Here is a 13,304-nt window from a genome sequence, read left to right as displayed (position 1 = left end):
CTACCCTGGGCACTTCCCAGAAGAGCTGGACAAGACCTATGTCTGGAATTCTGAAGTTCCAATTGGCCAGTGAGCATAGAGAAGGGCCAGGGAGCTGGTCAATGATCAGTGACAGATGTTGTGACTGACTCCAGATCCCCTCATCCCTGATCATTGGCTATGCTGGTTGGGCAGATGGGAACTGGGGTGGAATCATGTCTAGAGGATGGTAAGTTCAGCATCGCTAGCAGAGAGAATACCAAGCTAAATGGAGCACCAGCAGCTTCCTATGGAAAAATTGTGCATCTTCACAACAAATGAAACTGATCTGTAGAAAACGCAACTTGAAAAAAGCGACAATGCATGTATTTTTGTAAAGTAAGAAATATTTAGTAAAAATATTATACACACACATGCACCCCAAATGTGCATCTCATTTGAGTTTTATACTTTGCTTTTCCTTCCAAAAGGAAGCCCAAAACAGCTAGTAATATAACAAATGCAACGCATGAAAGCCCTTCCCTGATGACAATAATTCCATCATCATCACGTTGCTTTTCACACAGAGAAGAGTGTCCCAAAACAACTTACAGCATGAAATACATTTAGACTCCACATTCATCCAAATATATATATAAAATGACAAATTCTAATAATCACCACTAAAAGATGAGTACGAAATATGCCAAAAAACCACAACCAAATTCCATCCCAATTAACAGTCAAAGGCCTTGGTAAATAGAAATGCTTTGGCCTGGGAACTGAAAGCAAACAGCAGGAAGAGCAGAGAGCTACCCACTGAGAAAGCATGTCCTCATGTTGCTACACTTTGCACATCCTTCAGAGAAGGCACACAGAGATAACCTCTGATGACAAATACAACATCCAGGTAAGTTTGCATGGAGAGAAACAGCCCTTGAGGTATTTGGGTCCCAAGTTGCATAAAGCTTTATCGGTCAAAACCAGGATTAATGCACATGTTATAAGAATTTTAAGGTCATATACATATATATATTCTAAAATGTTCATAACTGTATATATAAACCACATGTCTGAAACCCCATAGAAAAAGTCCTGAACAAATGACCTCAAATATTTCTCTGCAAGGTCAAAGTTGGAAACCTCCCCATTGTCTGTTTCCTCACAAATCCTGTCTTAAGGGCACATTCAAGATATGAACAGGGGGTGAGCCTGTGACCTGTGACCTAGATTCAGGAATTAAGTAGTTATAATAACAAAAGAGTGGCCAAAACCCAGATAATGCAGACAGGAGATAAACAACGCACTTAGATTTCTGCTGTAGATCGCCTTTCCTGGGATATAGGTATGATATATCTGGGGGGGGGTGTCTTGGGCTACACCCCTTCTGTGATGTATGTATGATGTTTCTGGGGGTGGTCTTGGACTCCAGGGTGGGCAATTTAATATGTCTATTTAAGGCCTTGCATGCATGGCTCTGGGTCCTCCTCTCCTGCCTGTGAAGGAGCACCCTGTTACAACAGCTTTAATAAAGATCAGGCTTACTTGCTTCTCAATATTCTCTGATTAACCTCTGCTATTTTCTCATACCAATAGAGAACCTAAAAAGAGGACTCTATACGGGCTCTTGGGTACCCCATAAGGGAAAAGGAGCAGTTTTTTTCTTACAACACACATAATACAATTTTCACATACATTAAATCAATAGATTCCTTCTGTTGAAAGATTTCAGTAACAAGGTTCAGTAACATCAGTCAAAAATTTACACACACACACACACACATATATTGAAAATGTACTGAAATGGAAACAAGTAAACTATAATTGTACAGTTTAAAATATATGTTGAATTATGTTTAGGCTTTAAATAGCTGTAGCTAATATTATAATAATAGCAACATCCATGAAAAAGAAAGAAAGAAACCAGCATACAGTACTTGTAAAATTACACATTCTCACATCTCCACTCCAGGAACCATTTATACCAAAAGTAGTAGTATATGGTCTGGAGGAGACTCTTGAGAGTCCCATTGACTGCAAGAAGATCAAACCTCTCCATTCTGAAGGAAATCAGCCCTGAGTGCTCACTGGAAGGACAGATCCTGAAGCTGAGGCTCCAATACTTTGGCTGCCTCATGAGAAGAGAAGACTTCCTGGAAAAGACCCTGATGTTGGGAAAGATGGAGGGCACAAGGAGAAGGGGACGACAGAGGACGAGATGGTTGGATAGTGTTCTAGAAGCTACCAGCATGAGTCTGACCAAACTGCAGGAGGCAGTGGAAGACAGGAGTGCCTGGCGTGCTCTGGTCCATGGGGTCATGAAGAATCAGACACGACTAAACGGCTAAACAACAGTGGTATACCAACCTCTGTACATTGCAGCGTTAAAGAACATGACAGCAAAAATACCAAGAGCTCTGAGGTGTCTACTTTGGGTACCATAATGTGAGGGGACTGGGGAAATCTCCTGAATCCCTATTTTTAGTAAGTGCACTTTGGACATGTTCCAGAGGAGCATTGTTTTCGAATCCATGCTAATATACTTGCAGAACAAGCCACCTTCTCCCCTCCTCTCCTCCTCTTGCTATTGTTGCAAGTTTGCTATCTAATTACAGTGAATGGCTCTGTATTACTATGGTTTTACCTTAAGTGATTCCAGATGGGAGTCAGGGCTAGGACACAAAAGAGGCTTAATGTTCCTTAATGGGTACTGATGCTTCCTGAATGGGCCATTCACCTGCAGAGATGAGGTCAGGGGACGTGAGCTTGTAACAAATAGCAGTTTAAGCAGGCTGTAATGGGAAGAGAAAGACAGACTGAAAGCAGTGCTTTGGTTCCTCTGAGCATTTGGTGGATCTGCTGCCTCACATCCTCTTAAGCTCAGATTGTGATTTTACAAACAAAGGAAATATTACTTTCCTCTTCTCTTGTGATCACTCATAGCCGAGTAAGATTGTCTTCCATGAATATGGTATCAATGATGTGTCTGTAACTGACTGTGGAGGCCAATTCTAGATCCGCAGATCCTTTCACTCTGGGGACATAGGTTTCTGGCCGGGATTTTATCATGGTGAAGATTTGCCAAACGTGCCTTCCTTAGCTCACTTCTCCCTTTTGTCCTGAGTATGTGTATATAATCTGTATATAATCTTAGGCAAGGTGTGGAGAAGGTGGATAGGGAGTGGTTTTTCTCCCTCTCTCCCACTGCTCTAGGTCATGCAAAGAAGCTGGGTGCTGGAAGTTTCAGGACAGGCAAGAGAAAGCGGTGTTATGAGTTTGTGGGTGCTAGAAACTACTAAATTCCTGAAACTAGTAGACCATATGGAGAGATCAGGCCAATCCAACCGTTGAGCAGAATGAGTGGCCCTCTCAGGCTTCTGTCAGGAAAAGGCTGGAAATAGTTAAGTTGCTTATTATTAATTTTGTACTCCCAGGGATGGGGAAAGGCATGAGGTTTTCGGCCCCAGGTGCCACAATAAATACACTGACCAGCCCTGAGTGCTGCTGTTTGCTTTGAAAAGTAGTGCCATTTGGGGACATGTTCTGCATGCGATACTCCCACATTCAACCTCCAGGTGTGGCTGGGACAAACCCCTGTTCTGAAACCATAGAGATCTGCTTCCAGTTTGTATAGACAACATTTGAGCTAGATGGACCAACAGTCTGAGTGAGGCACCTTCCTGTGTTTTACCTCAGGCAGCATAGTATTCTAGGCTGGCAAAAAAGCAGCCAGCCGGTGTTATTGCTTCTGAATCTGGGAAAATTGGGAGCCCACATGTTGAGTGAGAAGGCGGAAGCTACAAAGAAAACGCCGGATCCAGCCCTACCAAGCACAGCTTCCAATTCCTGCCACACCCTTTCACAACTTGTTCTTTGGCCTGTCATCGTCAGACTCCTTTGACGAAGCTCCTACCTAGCCTAAATTGTGAATTAGTCTTGTAATATTTTTTTTTTCTGGTCAAGCCTGTTCTAGATACTGCAGGCTTGTGCTTGCTATCTGAGTAACCGCCTTTCCTACACAATTCCCATGGGCTGAATTTTGGGCATGGATCCCAAGAGTAACTCTGGAGAGTGGGGAGGGGGGCATGGTTTGCAAATGCCCGACTGCTGGGTCTACTTACTAGTCCCACGGGTATTAATTAATTAGAGACAAATGGTTGGCGATGAGCTGTGTTACAGAGAGAAAAAAATGTGTACATGAGAGATTGCTAAGGATGTGTTTGGGAGATTTTTCTGTGGGGGAGAGAACATGGGTGCAACCATCTCAGTTAAGCTAATGATGCTTTGGATGTGTCGATTTGCATTTGAAATGTCTTTCTAATATTTAAGAGAATGCTCAAGAGAATAAGAGTGAGACTTATTCTGTTAATTTTGCTGTTTTAAATGTGGATTTTGGTTCTATATTGTATTTATTTTCATTATATATAATATAAGTGTTCTAGCTGATGCTTTAAAATAGGTGTTGTTGTTGTTGTTTAGTCGTTTAGTTGTGTCCGACTCTTTGTGACCCCATGGACCAGAGCACACCAGGCACTTCTGTCTTCCACTGCCTCCCGCAGTTTGGTCAAACTCATGCTGGTAGCTTCGAGAACATTATCCAACCATCTCACCCTCTGTCGTCCCCTTCTCCTTGTGCCCTCCATCTTTCCCAACATCAGGGTCTTTTCCAGGGAGTCTTCTCTTCTCATGAGGTGGCCAAAGTATTGGAGCCTCAGTTTCATGATCTGTCCTTCCAGTGAGCACTCAGGGCTGATTTCCTTAAGAATGGATAAAATAGGTATGTAAGCCTAAAGAGATAGAGAAACATATATATGTGGTTCTTGGGCTTAATACAATGATATGGTGGCGCTGTGGGTAAAAGCCTCAGCACCTAGGGCTTGCCGATCGAAAGGTCGGCAGTTCGAATCCCCGCGGTGGAGTGCGCTCCCGCTGCTCGGTCCCAGCGCCTGCCAACCTAGCAGTTCGAAAGCACCCCCGGGTGCAAGTAGATAAATAGGGACCGCTCACCAGCGGGAAGGTAAACGGCGTTTCCGTGTGCTGCGCTGGCTTGCCAGATGCAGCTTTGTCACGCTGGCCACGGGACCCGGAAGTGTCTCCGGACAGCGCTGGCCCCCGGCCTCTTGAGTGAGATGGGCGCACCAACCCCAGAGTCTGTCAAGACTGGCCCGTACGGGCAGGGGTACCTTTACCTTTACTATATATCCTATAAATTGAATAATCTTACCTATAAGAGATTTAAAATAATTCACTTATTTGCTTAGATTGTTTTTTTAAAATGCAAACTGCTATAGAACCTAGCGGGAGGCAGTGGAGGACAGAGGTGCCTGGCGTTTTCTGGTCCATGGGGTCACGAAGAGTCGGACACGACTAAACGACTAAACAACAACAACATAGAACCTAGCAGTTTGAAAGCTCACCAGTGCAAGTAGATAAATAGGTGCTGTGGCGGCAGGAATGTAAACAGCGTTTTCATGCACTCTGGCACTCGTCACGGTACCCTGTTGCGCCAGAAACGGTTTAGTCATGCTGGCCACCTGACCTGGAAAGCTGTCTGTGGACAAATGCCAGCTCCCTCGGCCTGGAGCAAGATGAGTGCCGCACACCATAGTCACCTTTGACTGGACTTAACCATCCAGGGGTTCTTTACCTTTTTAACTTTACACACACCATCCTTGTGGGAAAATTAACAGGCAGCTCGATGCTCCTGCTCTCTCTCTGTGTGTGTGTGTGTGTGTGTGTCTGTAGGCATTGTCACAGCAAAGTACTCTAAATTTTCTACAGGATGCAGTATGCTGATACTAGCATGTATATGAACCTTGTCCTCTAGTGTATCTGACTGTTCAGAGAATGATAAGTGGAGAAGCTTTGCTTATTTTATTTTTTAATTTTGGGAGAATTAGTTAAACTTTCCTTTCTTCCTGTCCAACATCTGCAAGAAAAAGTGCTTTTGAACACACATCTAAGTACACTGTGCTGATGCAAGAAAAATTACTAACCTGTTTAGTTTACTTTTTCCAGTTCCACAAGTGCAAAATTAATGTGTATTTTGTTGATCAAGCATGCAGCTGCTGGCTCATATACCAGGAGACTTGCCACATCTGTCAAACAGTACATCTCCCGGCCTGCCGACAATAAATGCTGATTATTATCTCAGCTGCGGAGTTTAACTCCCCTGTCCTCAAAAGAAGAAAGAATAACTTTAAAGCACTTTTATCTGTAGGGAGATTTTTATTTTTATTTAATTAAAAAAATCGACCTACAAGTAAAAGTTTGCTTAATTATGCCGCTGGTAATTTTCAAAGCCCGTTTGGTGTCATGACAACAGCAAATTATCCCTTCATTATAGGAGACCTTTTGGCCAGACAAGGTTGGGCGGCTTTTGAAGCCTCATTTATCACTGTCATAAACAGGTATCACCCTGTCATAATCAATGGTATTATGTCTACAGCAAATGTTTGCCTTTTCTATCTACAAACCAGCATCAATGAATGCTGAAAATATGTGAGCGGTGCACATATTAATCTCACCTGCCTGCTGTTTTGTTAAATGTCCCCCCTAGATAGATAGATAGATAGATAGATAGGAGGGTCCGCATTCCACACTAAACCACACTATGACTTATGACCACAGGAGTACACAGGGTTTTGAAGAGAAATTTGCAACCACTTTGCTTCTTCTTGGTTATTTTTGCTGTGGCGGCAGCTTGCACATTCTGAGCTAAGCTCTTTCCAGAAAGCTTGTGGTCAGTGAGGGAAGAGCTTAACCCATACCCCGCAAGTGTCCCAGAAAAACCAGGACATCCTGTTTTTTATCGTGAGAGAGCGGCGGCCATTTTGGTTGCCATGATCTCACGCAATCTTGCAGCACAATTCCCCCCCTGAAGAAAACTTTTTTCTTCAGGGCGACAATCTATTGTGGTGCTGCAATTTCACATTTTCAGGCACAGTGCCTGGAAAACCAAGCCTGTGTAGGGGGAGAAGGTGGTAAGTTGTGAGTCACCCCTCAAAATGGCACTGCATTCAAGCCTCTCTCTCTCTCTCTCTCTCGCTCTCTCTCTGTCTGTCTGTCTCTCTTTGTGGCTAAGTCCTAAAGCAGGCTTCCTCAAACTCAGTGCTCCAGATGATTTGAGACTACAATTTCCATCATCCCTGACCACTGGTCCTGCTAGCTAGGGATCATGGGAGTTGTAGGCCAAAAACACCTGGAGGGCCGAGGTTGAGGAAGCCTGTCCTAAAGCGACCATGAGGAGCCTTTGACCCTCCAGATGTTGCAGAACTACAGTTATCACCAGCACCAACAAGCATAGCCAATGGCCAAGGATGATGGGAGTTGTAGGTCAGCAACATCTGGAGAACCAAATGTTCTTCATACCTGCACTAAAGGGAAGCACATGATCTAACTATTTCTTACATTTATATCTCAACTTTCTACTGAGTTCAAGGCAGTGCACATAGCTTCTCCCACACTCCCATATTTTATCATCACAACAAGCCTGTCATGTGGGTTCGGCCAAGGGCCTGCCCCCAAATCGGCCAATGAGTTGGCCTTTGAAATTGGGTCTCTCCAATATGAGGGCACTTTCAAATCACACATTTAAAGCAGTATCATAACACTTTAAACTGTCATGGCTTCCTCCAAAGAATTCTGGGAGCTGTAGTTTGTTAGGGGCACTGAGAGTTTTTAGGAGACCCCTATTCCCTGCCCTCAGCTGCAGTTCCCAGAGTGATTGAACTATGAGTCCCTTTTCCTAAGGAACTCTGGGAACTGTAGGTCTGTGAAGGGAATCTTTGTAAGACGACGTTCTCCAAGGCAATCTTCTTTTAAACAAGGTGACACTAATCAATTTACCAATTGGATGATTTCTAGCTCTAGCCAGTATGACCAACGGTGGCTGGGGCAACCCAGTCAGATGGGTGCGGTACAAACAAACAAATAAACAAATAATAATTCATCAGCACCAGTGTCTGGAGGGCCATAGGTTTGCCCATCCCTTTTCAAATCAATAAAATAAAAAGTGGCTCAACTGAATTCTAACTGCAGTTCAATCTTAGGGAAGTTCAGGCCTTGAAGGAGAAATACTTTAGGATGAGGTAAGATTACTTAAATTTCCCTTTGGTGAGTGGCGCTCCACAATGACATCTGTTTGGTATTCACTATTGCAAAGAATATATTTATTATCATGTGATAATGTTCTCCCCCACATGGCATTTCAAACCAAACTGTGAAAGGGAAAATTAACAAAATATTTAGCTATCATTCCAGTTACTCTTTTGTAAAAGAAATCAGATTAATGAACAGATTTCTCATTAACCTTTAAATTTGGTGTATTAAAAAAACACTAAGAAAGAAGATCAGGAAGAAACATTTGCTACAGAATTAATTATCAAAGAGATCCCATTTCTGAAACTCTTGCATAGTTCATCAACACAGTAAAGGTAGTTTACTGATTACCAATTAATTGGACCACTTTGCATCCATATCAAAACTTACCTGGAAAGAGTATATTCACATTCATGAATATCATACTTGGGATGGATGTGGAGGCAAGGATATAAATGAGGAGCAATGCATTCTCATGTTCAGGGGTATGCAAATTGAGTAGTTAATGTACATAATAACCAGCCATTGTGCCTATTCACAGGGCTTCATGGAGAATGTGCACATAATCCTTCCATGAAGTGCATATTTCCCAGGCAATATACAGATTCTCCAGTCAGCTTTGGTAGATAGATGATGTTGATAGATAGATAGATGATAGACAGATAGATAGATGATAGATAGATAGATAAATATAGATAGATAGATGATAGATAGATGATAGATGATAGATAGATAGATAGATAGATAGATGATAGATAGATAGATTAGATAGATGATAGATAGATAGATAGATAGATAGATAGATAGATAGATAGATGATAGATAGATAGATAGATAGATAGATTGATAGATGATAGATGATAGATGATAGATATAGATGATATAGATATAGATATAGATATAGATATAGATAGATAGATAGATGAAAGATGATAGATAGATAGATAGATAGATAGATAGATGATAGATAGATACCGTATTTTTCGCTCTATAAGATGCACCAGACCACCAGACGCACCTAGTTTTTGAAGGAGGAAAACAAGAAAAAAAATATTCTGAATCTCAGAAGCCAGAACAGCAAGAGGGATCACTGTGCAGTGAAAGCAGCAATCCCTCTTGCTGTTCTGGCTTCTGGGATAGCCGCACAGCCTGCATTCGCAACATAAGACACACACACATTTTCCCTTACTTTTTAGGAGGGAAAAAGTGAGTCTTATAGAGCAAAAAATACGGTAGATAGATATAGATAGATAGATAGATAGATAGATAGATAGATAGATATAGATAGATAGATGATAGATGATAGATGATAGATGATAGATGATAGATATAGATAGATAGATAGATGATAGATAGATAGATAGATAGATAGATAGATAGATAGATAGATGATAGATAGATAGATAGATAGATAGATAGATAGATGATAGATATAGATAGATAGATAGATAGATAGATAGATAGATAGATAGATAGATATAGATAGATAGATAGATAGATAGATAGATAGATAGATAGATAGATGATAGATAGATAGATAGATAGATAGATGATAGATAGATGATAGATAGATAGATAGATGATAGATAGATAGATAGATAGATAGATAGATAGATAGATAGATAGATAGATAGATGATAGATAGATAGGTGATAGATAGATAGATAGATAGATAGATAGATAGATAGATAGATGATAGATAGATAGATGATTGATAGATAGATAGATAGATGATAGATAGATAGATGATAGATAGATAGATAGATAGATAGATAGATAGATAGATGATAGATAGATAGATAGATAGATAGATAGATAGATAGATAGATAGATATGCTGAATTTTGTACACTCTCCAGACATTTTGCATAATCCTCAGCATGCCTTCCATATTCTCCAACAGAGTTAAAACTTTCATCTCCTTATAAACTTCACCCTTGTGCTGCTCAGCTGATTGGGGAAAACCAAGAGTGGTGAAAAATATGCTTAGCCTGGAGAAGACTGAAAGGAGAGATAATACTATCTTCAAATATCTGAACGGCTGTCACATGGATGATTGAGCAAGCTTGTTTTCTTCTGCTCCAGAGGCTAGAACCCAAACCAGTGGATTCAAATGACAAGAAAGGAGATTCTGACTAAATATTAAGAAGAGTTTTTTTACATTAAGAGCGGTTGGAAAGTGGAACAGTCTCTCCCTTGGAAGGTGGTGGACTCTCCTTCAATGGAGGATTTTAAACAGAGGTTGGATGGTCATCTGCCATGGATTCTTTAGCCATGTGCACAGCCAGGATTTATGTTAGGGGATTATGCATAATATCATGAAAACTCCTACCGTGCCTTCCAGTGGCAGAGCTACCACCACTTCCTGGTTTGATGCACCTAGGGCAGAAAGCGCATGTGTGTGCTTTCACTTTTTACAGACCCTCCAAGTGTCCCCATTTTCCAGGGACAGTCCTGGATTTTCAGAAGCCATCCTGGTTTCTGATTTGATCCCGGAATGTCCCACTCCTCCTCAACAGAACGTCCCTATTTTCATTGGAGAAATGTTGGAGGGTATGTTTGAACCAAGAGGAGGAAATTTACTCTCTCATCAGGACCATGGGTCTTTTACTTCAGTGGCAGTGGGGAGTGTTTGAAAAAAGTAATCCCAAGCAACTTGGTACCAGTGGTACCTCGGGTTACAAACGCTTTGGGTTACAAACTCCGCTAACCTGGAAGTAGTACCTTGGGTTACAAACTTTGCCCAAGGATGAGAATGGAAATCGCGCAGCGTTGGCGTGGCAGCAGTGGGAAGCCCCATTAGCGAAAGTGTGCCTCAGGTTTTGGGTTTTGGGTTAAGAACAGACCACGGTTTTGGGTTAAGAACAGACCTTCAGAACGAATTAAGTTCGTAACCCGAGGTACCACTGTATTCAGAAGCTAGCAGCCAAAGAGTTGGCTCCCTCTGCCCACAAACTCCCCTGGATCAGCTCCTTTCCCACCCCTACCAAGAGACAGGGAGAGAGAAAGGGTGTGTTGATATTTTCACCCCCACCCATTGCAAGAATCTCCTGATCTGATGTTTTGAGAAAGGAGGGGGCGGAAACTGCTCTTCTACTCTTCCGCTCCTGACTGACCACCTGACTCTGTGTGTGAAGAGAGTCTTATCTATGTTGTGACTAGATGGCAGAGTGGGAGCTGTAACACTCATGCAAGCCAGTAGTTCTTTAGTTTGTAGTAGCTATTAGAAATAAAAGGAGTTATGCTTCACATCTAGCTTCCGCGTTATTTATACTCTGCATGAGTCTGGTGCTCACAATGCACAGTTGTGGGTCCAGTTTTTCTGTTTTCCAGGATTGGAAGGTGTCTGAAAGTGCTCCAGTAGTCTAGCCCAGTCGGGGCAGAACCAGTTATTCAGCCCAGTCGCTGCACATTGGCTGAAAGGCATACTGACAGGGTGTACATTTCGCTTTTCCAGACAATTTGGGTGGAAGTCAGATCCAGCTGCCTTGAGAAGCACATTAAGAGGAAGTGGGAGAGACTGACACTCTTCCAGCTTCCTCCTTCAACTCTATGTACTTTTCAAGAGAAAGGGGTGACCATCCTTGCCTCCTCATACAGAAAGGGCAGGGTCAGGGAAAGATCTGAAGGGCACCACTACACCTACAGGTTCATATTGTATGAAACTTTCATCCACAGGTACAGGCTGACTATGTAAATAGACTGGTCTCTTGAGTTATTTGCCTTTGATATTGATGCAGATGAGACATTTGAAGGAGGTGGATGTCACACATATTGGCTGCAGCAGTTTTCACCTGCTGCATAACTTGAAGTGCCGAATAGTATGAAGGTTGGTGTCCAGGAGGAAGAAGAAGCTCGGATGCTTTCTACAAGGAGGGTTTTGCCGAAAGCAGGTTTTTAATTAATTAATTAAAATTAATTAATTAATTTTAATGGTAATTAATTAATTACTAATGGAAGAATGGTAATTAATTAATTAATAACCATTCTCCTGTTATTGTTGTTAATCAGAAGTTTGTTTCCTCTAGAACGGGAGTAGAGCTGACGGAAAAAATGTTACATCAAAGGAAGATCAAAGGAAGCCAGAAATGCAATACAGTGAATTGATTTTGGCAGGAACACATTGCACTAAAGATGTAACGATGTTGCTTAGCTCTGTTGAAACCTATCCAGCCGCCCAGATGTTTTACAAGCTCAATGTGCATTAAAGAAGAAAGGGTGGAGGGAAGCTGACAGGCTATATTCATTCAAACAACTATGTCACATTAATTGATTTTTATCTTATTTTAAAAATTAGCATATTTTAAGCTTCTCTCAAGGGAACCAGAGTGGTGTAATGGTTAGAGTGATGGACTATGACCTGAGAAAGCAGGGTTCAGATCCCCGCTCCGTCACAGAACTCACTCAGGGACCTTGGCATCCTTGAGTGCTTCCCACATGTATCTGTTTGGCCACTGTCAGAACAAGATGCTGGACTAGCTGGGCCATTGACGTGATCCAGTAGGGTCTTGTGTTCTTAAATTAAACTCCTTAATGCACTTAAAACTCTACAGAATCAATAATGAGACAATGGGTCAAGTAAGAACAAAAAAACGCTATTTCTTCATGTAAATGTTAAGGCAGTGGATCATATCTGCCCTTCCAGAAATCTGGATTTGGATGCTCATGCTCACATTTCCACCACTACGCAAAAAGAAGAAAGAAAAAGTGTTAGTATTGGGTTTAATACCCTCAAGTCCTTAAGGTGCAGGTTCCTGATCAGGCTTGTAAATATGTTGTTACATTGTGGGATCTGTATCCTTAATGAGATATTGACTTGAGACAATTCTGAACATGTATTTTTTTGTTTGTTTGTGCCTTCTAAAGGTATCACATGCTTCTGAGAACTATATATGAGTTAGCAGCGTGTTCTTTTCAAGGAATTTATGGCACTGAGATTTCAAACTATGCTGTATTTGGAGGTGCGTTACTGTTAAAATCCCAGCAGAACAGCAACTCTTCTACCCTCATAGTAGAAGACTTGAGTCTTTATTGATTGCATTGTCCTTTATATTCTGAAACAAGAAACACATTTATTTTGCTCAGGGTAAGGAATATGCCTGATGCCAACGATCAAGCCAGAATCATGTTTCAAATGTCTCATTTGCAACAGCCTAACCAGGTTTGCAATGACTGCCCAAACGCTAAAGGAAAAATTTGCAGAGATAAACCTGGTGAAGATTAATGATGCTATGTTTGGTTTACAGC

This window comes from Podarcis gaigeae (genome assembly GCF_964106915.1).
Source record: "Podarcis gaigeae genome assembly, chromosome: 3".
NCBI lineage: Eukaryota > Metazoa > Chordata > Lepidosauria > Squamata > Lacertidae > Podarcis > Podarcis gaigeae.
The sequence above is the reverse complement of the archived record's forward strand: the minus strand, read 5'-3'. Positions refer to the sequence as shown.